Genomic DNA, 12378 nt, shown 5'->3' with positions numbered 1-12378 from the left:
AGCGGCCCAGGGCGCTGACCCCCGCCGGGTCCCATAAAGCCCGGCTCCTGTTGCGCCTGTCGGAGCACGCGCCCTGCCTCCGCGCCCCGTTGCCCCTCTGCAGAGCAGAAATGCCGCATTTACCCATCTCGGGTTTCTTCTATCTCAGTGCTCATTCTCTGTCAAAACGACAAGACGGGGACAGAGCCAATTTGCAAAGCGCTGTCGTATTTAGAAAAACGGTGTACACACCTTGAACTTGCTTGCCGCTGCTCCTGGGAGGCCGCTCCCTGTTACAGTTAAGACCTCGAGCGGCTCCGGAAGGCGCGCGGGGTGCGCCTGGTCTGGCCGCCGGGGCTTTTGCTTCTCCGAGCCGAGCCTCCTCGGAGCCCAGCCTCCGGTGACCGACAAGGGGCGGCTGGCGGCCAAGAGCACTGTCGGATCGCCGAGGGCAGGGCGCACGCGGCCCCGCCAGCTTCAGCTGACGGTTGGGAGACTATTTGTCTCTGACATTCAGGACTCCGTGTTTCAAGGTTACTTTGCAGTCACAACCGAGGTGCCCACAGCATTTCGTAACTAAAACAAACAGGGCAGGAGGTGGGGGTTGAGGCGGGAGAAGCGAGGGGAATAAAGGAATCAATAATCGGACACATGGAATTTACTTCAGGAGGGTCTCTGTTTTCTCTGCTTTCTTGAAGGTTTGTTTTATAAGAATTAGACTCCTCAAAACGATATACTTGCTTTTTATTTTTGCTCCGGCTTCTAGGTTCAGATTATCATCCGTCCTGGGCCAGCCACCAATACCCCAGTGAGCCCAGATTGCAGGCATGGAATATTACAGGTGTTTGATGTGGACTTCTTTTCTTGGTTCTGTAAACTGGCTGGGCCATGAGGATCCAACCCTATGCCCCCCACCTCAGAGGTAAAGAAATAGGAAATCGTGGTTATCTGGCCTACCTGTCCAGAGTGATGGGTAATGGTGTCAAAAGACGGGGGGGGGGGCGGAGGGGGGGTTGGCAGGCACAGAGCACTGAAAACAGAAGGGCTGGGTGAGAGTCAGGCTAGAAGACCAGCAAGCAAGGACAATTCGTGGAGGAAAGCCACTTGCTTACTCTACCCTAGGTATTTCGGGCCTATATCGCTTTGAACCAGATACAACCGATGGCAGCACCTTTTCTGCTGAACCGTGCAAATGGTTTTACCAATGTATAGTGAGGGGTTAATGAACCTACTGAGTGAATGCGGGGATGGGATGGGGGCTGGATACCCAAAAGCTATAGTCTAACTCGCTTACAAAGCCTCAGCTGCGCTGAGGGATACTGGGAGGGACAGGCTGACCCAGTGCAACCGCATTAGGGAAGTGTGTCATGAGGTGTATACACATTTAGTGTAGGTGGGTGTGCGGTGGGAAGCCAAAGGGACCAGATCCCCAGCGTCTCTCACCAGGTCTCAGAGCATGAGGAAGCAATTTGATGTTCTGCCCAAGGCTTAGGAAAGACGGGTGCGCACTGGCGCTCAAAGATACGTTGTTTTTTCAAAGTTTTCAGCATAGGCCCAGGGCAGAAATGCAGGTACACATCACACACACACACACACACACACACACACACACACACCAAAACACACTGTCAACCTCACCCTCTGTGGGGCGCTTCTCACAATCAGTAGAAAAGTGACGCCCAGACAAACCTGCCAAACGATGACAAACAGCTTTCTGGTGTGTATGGAATTGAACATGCTGGTTAACCTAATCTCTGCGTGTATGTGTTTCACTTCCTTTTCTCTTTTTCCTACCCATTGAAAGTATGGTTCTAGAAATTATTTTACGAGCGAAAGGAGCGAGTGGCACGGGGAGAGGAGGTCCTCTGGAGAAAGGGGAGCTACCTTCCTAAAGAGCGGACCTTGCAAGTTCTTGCCACAGTTGGTGGTCGGGATCCGGGCTCACCCAGGAGCGCTCCGCACGGGCTTCCGCAGTGACAGGACGCCCCCTATCGGCCGCGCGGTCCTCGGGCCCGACCCGAGCCCTCTTTACCCCAGCGTTCCTAACCCCGAAACCCCGGCATCGGAGCGCCCGGGCACCTTTCCCTGGCCTCTCCGACATGGGGATGGCATTTCTTTGGAGTCCCCGAGGTTCTACACAAACCCAGACTGCCTCCTGCCTCCTCGGAGTCGCCGAGGGTTTGGGTCGGGTCGGAGCTGCGGGTCTGGCACCCTCCTTGCGCTCACCGTCCCTCCGAGGGAGGCGAGGGCGGGCTGCAGTGCGAGTCAGGCAGCGCGGAGCGGGGCACCGGCGGCTGCGAGGAAGCAGGAACGTTCACACAGCTCGGAGTTCGCTTGCCGTCCTCAGCGCAGAGGTCTTTGGAAGCGCCTCCCCTGCACGCTCCTGTTCCTCCCCGGCAGCTTCGTTTTCTAAAGGTTTATTCAGAGCGTCTGGCACGAAAGCCTCAGGCTGGAATGCTGTAAATTGCTCCAGGAGCTTCTCTCCAGGAAAAAGTTCTCGGGTAACTCGGGTTGAAAACAGATGTTTCCCCTGACACCCCCTTAGTTTAAACCCCTAGGACGGAGACCTGCAAATCTTTCCTTTGCCCGTGTCCTACCTGTTTCCCTTTCTTTCCGTTCGGTGCTGTCCTGTTTCCGTATAAAGCCGCCTGATAACCGAAGACTGTGTTTGGGGTTAGCACGCTGTTTTTATTCTGGATGCTGCCCCAGCGGATTTGATTTGGGCGCAAATCTGGGCCTTCGCAGCTCCTGAATTCCTCTAGCAAAACCCCTTTCACCCGGGAGCTCTCTCTGGCATATGAAACTAGCCTGTGGGGAAAGGATATCAATGAACAGAGTTCAACTTCCCTAAGAAGTAACCTGTAAAATAACAGGGGTGTAGAGTGAAGGGTGGCATTTGGTTTATTAATCCTCCAATTCCTGAAGTCCTTCACAGAATAAATGTCCAGGGCAAGCCTTGCTTTAGGGCATTATCAGGCAAATCTGCAGGTGAGGTTAAGACAGAGGAGATGGAAAGGTGATTTAGGGAAGTCTTGTGGAAATACACGTTTTACTTTTAAGTAAGCTTTTGGGTTGACAGAAATCAGGCATGCACACCTCTCTGAATATTCACAGAGTGGAACTTTCAGGGTCAGTCTCAGTTCTTCATAAAGAAAAGGCAGATAGTTATGCATAAGCATTTCACCTTCTGTGGGTAGGTTGTTATTTCTGAAATTTTATTTAAAAAAAAACCCTGACCATCAAAATTAGTCTATTTGGTACTGAACACACCCTCAGATACTCTTGCTGGCTTTCATAGTTCTTTGATGGCCCAAACACTAGTTGTTTATGGAGAGGTCAATTGGAAAGGTAATTAGCTCAGAATAAGTTATCCAGGGAGATTTATGTGAAAGACTGAAGAAAAGATTGAGCATGTCTCGGTCTTCTGAAAATACACATGCTAATAAAAGTGGAAAGAAAGCATAATACAACAGTATACATTTAATACACAATCCACCTGGATACAATGTAATTTTACTTTCCTGGGAAAGATTCACAGGAAAAGATGGGAAATAAGAAATAATAAATGATTATAAAATAAAATGAAATAAATATGATGTGAATATGATGTCTCTGAGTGGTAGAATCTTACTTTCAATCTACATCTTTTCTGCAGTACAGTGTGTCATTTTATATCATCATTATATTTTTGTTAAATAGCTTTTTTATTATTTTATGGTGAAATATGTAATAAGATTATTAGATCTGATATCATGGAAACTTTAGCAAACCAACTTACACATATTTATTCAATTCTCACACTTGAAAGGAGATGATGAAGCCATCACTCAAATAGACCAAGGGTTTGAGTTATGAAAAGCAAACTAACATTTTTTTCTCACCTGTGTCAGAAAATAGACTGTGCTCTTCCTTGTATTGAGGAAGGGAGAGAAGCGATATTCATGCCAACCACAGATCATGGCTTCCTAGCATGGAACAGGAGACGAAAGGAGACAGTCCTTGGGATACCCCTAAAATGAATTTGGCACTTGGCTCTCTCTCTGTGCACATGGAATTTGATTGCTGTTTGGGAAGTTGGTTTAGTTATGGATTGTTTATCTTTTACAGGCTTTCTCAGTGATTGGTTTGTGTGGTTGTCAACTTCACTTCCATCTGTGTGGGTCTGTGTAGAAGGTCAGTGCTTTGCCTTTTGGGTCTAGGGTTCAACAAATATTTCTGGAATATACTTAGCATCCTGTCCACCATTCTTGAGCTTTTGATTACAATTCTGGTATGTGAGACTATTATAGCAGGTAATTAACATAATTGGAAGACATAAAAATAAAGAAATGACAACTTTTAGTAGCAATAATAACATGTCAATGTGAGTGAGAATAAACTCCTTTTTGAGGGGTGCCTAAATTAGATGCATCTGCATTTGTAGCCCTGGGAGCTGTTTCATATATTTGAATGTAATTCTTGGAGCAAATCTCAGTTATTCCTGCCAAAAACACAAGTAGTAAATGTTGGTAGGGACAGGAGTCCTGAAGAGTCAGTCACAGACCTGAGGAATCAGACCCTGGGCATTTCTTCTTAGGAATCCTTTGCTACACAGGCAGATAACATTTTTTCTTTTAAGTTTTTAATTCCAGTTAGTTAACATAGTGTTGTATTAGTTTCAGGTATACAATTTAACAGTTGCATACATCACCCAGCGCTCATCACAAGTGCACTCTTTAATCTCTATCACCTATTTCACCCATCCACCTACTCCCTCCAGTCTAGTAACCATCAGTTTGTTCTGTATTTCTTGATTTGTCTTTCTTTCTTCCCTTTGCTCATTTCTTAAATTCCACATATGAGGATATCATATGGTATTTGTTTTTCTCTGACTGACTTATTTCATTTAGCACTGTACTCTATCTCCATCCATGCCATTGCATAATGGCAAGATTTCATTATTTTTTATGGCTAAGTAATATTCCATTGTATACATACACCACATCTTCTTTATCCACTCACCAGTTGGTAAACACTTGAGGTACATCCATGATTTAGCTGTTTCTTAAAGTTTATTATTTTGAGAGAGAGAGAGTGCGAGAGAGAGCATAATGGAGCAAGGTAGGGAGAGAGAGCGAGAGTGAGAGAGAGGGAGAGAGAGAGAGAGAGAGAGAGAGAGAGAGGATCCCAAGAAGGCTCTGCACTGTCAGTGCAGAGGCTGATGCAGGGCTTCAAGTCACAAACTGTGAGATCATGATCCAAGCTGAAATCAAGAGTCAGACACTCAACTGACTGAGCTACCCCTCCCATAATTTGGAAATTAGTAAATAATGCTGGTATAAACATAGGGTGCATGTATCCCTTTGAATTAGTGTTCTTGTATTCTTTGCGTAAATACTCATTACTGTAATCTAGGGCAGTTCTATTTTTAACTTTTCAAGAAATCTTATACTATCTTCCAGAGTGGCTACACCAGTTTGCATTCCCAACAGCAGTGCACAAAAGTTCCTTTTTCTCCACAACCTTGCCAATATCTTTTGTTTCTTGTATTTTTTATTTTAGCCATTCTGACAGGTGTGAGGTGATATCTCCTTGTAGTTTTGATTTGCATTTTCCTGATAATAAGTGATGTTGAGCATCTTTTAATATTCCATTGGCCATCTGGATGTCTTATTTGGAGAAATATCTGTTCATGTCTTCTGACCAGTTTTAATGGGATTATTTGTTTTTTTGGGTGCTGAGTTGTATAAGTTCCTTTTCTATTTTGGATACTAACCCTTTACTGTCATTTGCAAATATCTTCTCCTATTCTGTACATTGCTTTTTAGTTTTATTGATTGTTTCCTTCACTGTGCATCTCTCACATGGTGCCAGCAGAATGAATCTGGCCAGAGTGCAGCCAGACAAGAGCAATGTGCTGTCCAAATTACCTGTTACAAATTGGTCATTTGCAATCTCCCTAGAGTATGGCATATTAGGAGGTTCTGGCTTTGGAAAGAAAATAGCAGGTGTCAGAGAAATGCTCCTCCTGTTGGTGAGTCCTAGCTTGAGAACCTTGTCCTGGGGGTGTGAGAACAAGAATTGGCACAGAGAGTGAGCAGCCCTCAAGTGTTTGCAGTATGTGTGTCGGTATTCATTGTAGGTTTTACTTCTAAAAATAATTCTGGAAGGTGGAGGGTGGAGCTTCATGAAAAATGGGAGCTTTATTTTAGAGGGAAGGGTGGCAAAACACAGTAACAGTGACCCACTGGGACTGAGGTAATTGACCAGGCCTGGGACCTCCCCTCAAATTTTGATGTGTATAAGAATACCTTGGGGATCTTGTTAAAATGCAGATTCTGGTTCAGCAGGTCTGGGGAGGAGTTCTAGAGTTTGCAACCTAACAAGCTTCAAGGTGAAGCCACTGCAAGTCCAATGACCACAGATCGGCCAGCAGTCTTTTAGAGGCCTGTTTCTCACTCAGGGGGCAGTCTGTCTCGGAGACGGATGGCGGGATGTGACTCAATACAAGAACTGGTGTTAAGTCCATCTTCTCCTTCTATCAGTTCTCCCTTGCTGGCCTGTGGCCACACTGACCCACCCCGAAGCTGGGATTTACCTTCCCCACTCACAGGATTCAGAAGCTGGGTAGCCCCACTCCAGGCTGAGCCCACTCCTGCCATCAGGCATTGTTAGGTCCCTCCACCGTCTCACACCTCCTATGCTCTGAAGGGTCTTCCAGAGACAGGGTCCTCCTCCTGGAAAAGACCTAGACCTCTCATACTCTTGACTGAAAGTGGAAATTTTCTTCCAGAGTTTGATCCGATGCTGGACTGGTGCTGCCCACCAGTGCAGAAGAAAAACAGCACAGCCAGAAGTAATTAAAACTGAACCCACAGACAGCACCAAAATGAACACACCGTGTTAAGAAACACAAAGTTTCCCTGGCTTTGCCACTAGTGTTTATAATAGGAAATGTTTAGGAATTAAAATGTGAGTCTCAAAGGTGAGAGGAATTTCAAAATTCAGGATGTCTCTTCTTCTACTTGCAATATGCACTCCTAATTAGCGCTTAGACCACCATTCCCTTGTGGGGATTTAAATAAGGCATTCATTCTGAAGAGGACTCCTGCCTTCCATGTAGGAACTGCTCAAAAGAAGGGAACATATTTTTTCCTGACGGTCAATTCTTATTTCTCTTGCATTTATAAAAGCGCACGGAGAATTAATGTCAACACAATAAGAATTGTAGACCAAGTACTTAATCTGCATTTGATCTGAAAGCAGTGTGGCCTGCAGATAGTGAAGCTGGTGAGGGAATAGTATAAAGCTGCCTGGAATCAGTTATAGAATACAAACTGGTTTAGCAACTGCCTCCTTCACCCCCAGCTACTCAGCCACCCACAGCTTGCCTTTGTCAGCCTGAAGCCCAGAATATGTATTGTCTTATACCATATAAAGAATTATAAGGGTAGCATACTGTTCTCCAAAGTAGTTTACATAAATGGATCTATAGCTTTCAAAATCCTGAGAGGTTAGCTCTTCCCTTTAAGAGTGAAACCTGGTGAATTCATTCCTCTAAGTCTTCAAAATAAAGTGCTAAGTAGATGCTAATGATGGGGAACATCTGGTCTTAGTGGGAGTCCTCTGCGCCTCACAGTTCCCTAGAAATTGGAAAGGGCAGACTTCTTTCCTCTTCCCTGTTTGTTTTATTCATTACTCCTGCTTGACATGTTGGATTTAGGAATATGGAATTTTTCTTCATGTTTCTTCCTGGAGTTCCCCCAACTGACATTGATTTTGGAAAATAGGGAGGTTGTGGAAGGGCTAACATTTGCATCAGCCTCAGGGGTCACATGCAGGCCTGTCTCCAGTGGGAGCTCATGTTGTCACTGCAGTCTTGGGAGTGAGAGATGTTGAGGATCTGCCTCAGGTCCCCCAGCCCTTCCATCCGACCCAGATCTTGACCCATTTCCTCTTGTCACAGTCTCTTGCTTCACAACGGACCTTTCTCTAGTGAGATGGGACAGTTCTCAAAAGCATGGAAGGAATAGGAAATGCTATAGGGAAGAGTGTCCAGTTATTGCACCGTGTGTGTGTGTGTGTGTGTGTGTGTGTGTCATTTTTTGACAACATGCCCAATATCGAAAGTTTTGGGGAACCTGGGTGGCTCAGTCAGTCAGCTGAGTTTCTGACTTAAGCTCAGGTCATGATCTCATGGTTTGTGAGCTTGAACTCTGTATAGGGCTCTGTGCTAACAGCTCAGATCCTGGAGGTTGTTTCAAAATCTGTGTGTCTCCTCCCCCCCCCCCCGCCCCAGACCCTTCCCCACTCATTCCATGTCTCTCTCTCTCACAAATAAATAAACACAAAAAAAGATTTTTTTAAAGAAAATCTAGAGGAATGGAGTTAAATAAACATCAAGCCAACTTTATTGTGAAATATTATGCAGCTGTTATACAGAATGGCCTAAATGTCTATAAAAGCATGTAAATTTTATATCTGTTTATGATGAAGGGTTAAATAGTTGCAGGATGTGGGTAGCTTGATTTAGTTTCGATGAAAATAAACCCTAACTCTGTCGGTGCATAGGAAAGATTTGAAGGTCACACACAAAACTGTTAACAATGACACCCTCAGAAGCTGGACCTTGGGGATGTTGGGAGAAGAAGTCCACTTGCCTTTTACATATTCCTCAGTGTTTACAATAATCTCTTTTGGGGTTTTTTGGCCAGTAAATACTATTAAATGAACAAGTCTTGATAAGTGCAGTTTTGGGGCGCCTGGGTGGCTGAGTCGGTTAAGTGTCTGACTTCGGCTCAGGTCATGATCTCATGGTTCGTGAGTTTGAGCCCTGTGTCAGGCTCTGTGCTGACGGCATGGAGTCTGCTTGGGATTCTCTCTCTCTCTCTGTCTCTCTCTCCCTCCCACTCTCTCTCTCTCTCTCTCTCTCTCTCTCTCTGCCCCTCCCCCACTCACATATGTGCATGCTCTCTCTTTCTCAAAAAATAAGTAAAATGAGCTTAAAAAAGTGCAGTTCTATCAGTGGATAGCTGATAGGATGCATGCAAGTATTTCTGGTTCTTTTTAATCAAGACATAACCCTTCTCTGCATGTTGCCTCAGAGAAAATGAACAGGTTTGTTGGAGAAACATAGATTATATTTGCAAGAAGAGAATCAAATTGGGAATACCCACGTGCCAAGAGAGGTTAGGCAGAAAAAAAGAAACCACTGAGATTTAGTAAATCTGACCAAATTAAAAAAATTTAAAAGTGGATGTCACAGGGCCGACTTCAAGAACCAGTTAGTCCTTAAATGACTGTGGCTCTTAATTGCTTATGGACCTCAGGAAGTGAATGGATCAGAATGCAGGTTGTCTGTGGTTTAGCTTAATTAATATTTATGATTGCAGAAGAAAATTAAATAAGGCAAACGGTATAATTTCAAACAGCCTGTGGTCATGGTCATCAGGCCTCATAATAAATTCAGAAGCAAAAATGAGGGAGCTGTGGGAAGGTGTGATTTCAGTTTTTTTCATGGCCCTGTTCTGTGTTTTAGGCTTGTGAGACCTCCTATAGTGGCATCTCAGAACACCATGGTGACCATTTCCATTCATCATCTTTGCTCGATTTCTTTATCTTTGTGACTGGTTGTCTGAAGGAAGATTTTGTTGTTTGGTGGGGGAGGGGTTATGTCCAAAGATATTAGCTCTGGAATCATCTAAATTGCTCTGTTGGGCACTTTTAGAGTGTGTATCTGCCATTTACTGATTCTTTGCAAGGATGGATGATTTGAGTTTTTCTGGTAGCTAAGCATTGATGAGATACTATCAGTTCCTGTGATGGAGAATCTGGAAATTGATTCAACTTCTGCATGCTAATAAATGTTTATTGTATAGATGGATGGATGGTGGATAGATGGATAGATGGTAAATAGATAGATGGATGGATGGCGGATGGTTTGTGGATCGTTGGTGGATGGATGGATGGATGGATGGATGAATGGATGGATGGTGAGTGGATGGATGATGGATGGATAGATGGATGATAGATGGCTGGTGGGTGGATGGCTAGTGAATGGATGGTGGATGAATGGATGGATGGATGATGGGTGGATGGATAGATGGTAAATGGATGGTGGTTGGATGGTGGACAGTGGATGAATGAGTGAATGGAAGAGTGGAGGGCTGATGCTATGCAAAGTTAATTTGAAGCTCATACTTTATCTGGGAAGACTGGTTTTGGAGGGATCAAATCAGATTACAACAAATCCTAGCCAAGTCCTTTTCAAATTTCAATTCAGAGCTCATTAATATGCAGTGACAGCAATATACTCCATTAAAAGTATCATTAAATAAAGGAAAGAAATAGAATAGAATCTCTCAGTATATCTCACATAGAAAAAATTGTGTAATTTTGAAAAACCCAGTTCCATTATAAATGTGTGTGTATCTGCTTCAGGATAGAAAATATACTTCTTACTGTTGGTTCTCACTCCCAAAACTTGAAAAACTGGGTATACTCAGGGCTGAAGACTCATTAGTACTCCCTTGAAAGAAACTTCAGATTTCTCATCTGTAAAACCAGGAGAATAGCAGAAGCCACCTCCACAGACTGGGTGTGGATGAAATCTGTTGAGGCCCATGATGATGGCTTAGACCACTGCTTGTATATTAGGAATGCCAGTCAATGTTGCTTTTCCTCCATGCATCCTGTGCAGTTTCTCAGCATCATACTGGTGGAAAAGCTCAATGTTCTGCATAAAGAGATGCTTTATACTATGATTTAAATTTTCTCCTCTCAACTGTAACCCAAAACACCCCCCTTAGAAGAAAATTATATGAGATCATATCTTTGTTCTGATGTAAATATCGTGCTTAACTCTGGGACAAGGACAGCTCAAGTTTTAGCAAATGAGTTTTCCCCCTTTCTGACTTTTCTTAGCAAAGAGCTAGAAGCTGAAGAGTCTGCCTCAGTCAACAGTCTGAAACTTCAGTTGGGTTTAATTCCATGACTTTCTCTTTCTTTGAAGGCTAAATTCAGTGTTTCATTTTTTGTGCAGACAATAACCCCAACCATTCCCAAACCCTTAACCACATGGTGAAATAATCCCTTCTTCATCCCTGACCTCATTCTGAAGTCCAGAAGGCCCCAGCTTCCAAATGATTTTGCAACTCCCCTCTTTATCTTCATGGAGATGTGTTGCTTACCATTCTTTCTGATTCCTTTCCTGTTCCCTTAAATTGTACACTTCTCTGATCTTCTCATCTATAAAGCTATCTTCCACTAAAGTGATGTTCTTTGGGTACCCCAAATCTGGCAGAAGCCTCCTTCATTCATTTTTCCAGGAGAGTCCTCAGCTGCCATCTCCAGGCTGCCACTCCTCTCCCACCAATTGTTTCAGTCCAGCCTAGGGAACCTGCTTTGGAGTAGAACATTTGCCAACTTCCACCCATTAGATTAAAAGAAAAGCAAAACAAAAAAGCAAAAATTTCCACTTGGATTAATTTCAGGGAACTTGAAAGACCTCATTCTCTTAAGTTAACCAATATAGCCACCTGTTTCATAAGAAAATGAAAACCTTGCTCTTAGCAATTGAAAATTCTCCCTTTTTCCATGGGACCTGCTTAGTTGCAAGTGGGAGCAGAAGTCCCCATGATCAGCAACTGGTTTATTCATTACTTGGAAAAGCAGAAGTCAGGCTGGCAAAAAAGAAAGCAGAGGCACATGGTGGTGTGTTAGGAGAGAATTATGCCTTTGTTAACTTTCTTACAGTATTGCTCAGTGCCATTCTTTAATTTTTTTTAAGTTTATTTATTTATTTTGAGAAAGTCCACACATACATGTGCACAAGTGGGGAAGGGGCATAGAGAAGGAGAGATAGAATCCCAAGTAGGCTCCTCTCTGTCAGTGCAGAGCCCAACATGGGTCTCGAACTCACAATCCATAAGACCATGACCTGAGCCTAAATCAAGAATTGGATACTTAATGGATTGAGCCACCCAGGCACCCCTGATCAGTGTTACTCTTCTCCTAAAATAGTGTTTTAGCACACACATACAGATTATGTTTCAATTTGCTTTTCCCACACAGATGTATGTCTCTCCATCATTCCATGTTAATATATACAGAGCCATCTCTTATTTTTCACTATAGTTTAATATATATATTCCACTGATCTTTAGTTAATCTACTACTGCTGGTGTCTCAGGTAAGCTCCCCAGAAGCAGAGCCTGGAGGGCTGGGGCTCATATGCATGTGATTTATTAAGCTAGTGGTCCCAGGTAAGGGATAGTGAAAGGAGGAGAAGACTAGCAAGGAGCCATCTCAGGCAAAGCCCCTTGGACAGGAGCTGCAGGCTGACTTCAAAGAGACTTTAAAGTATGAATCCTCACTCCTATGCTCATCATTTGTTAGGGGACCCACTGTGGTTGGGTCATA

This window comes from Suricata suricatta, chromosome 12 (assembly GCF_006229205.1).
Source record: "Suricata suricatta isolate VVHF042 chromosome 12, meerkat_22Aug2017_6uvM2_HiC, whole genome shotgun sequence".
Taxonomy (NCBI): Eukaryota; Metazoa; Chordata; class Mammalia; order Carnivora; family Herpestidae; genus Suricata; species Suricata suricatta.
Note: the sequence above shows the minus strand (reverse complement) of the source record.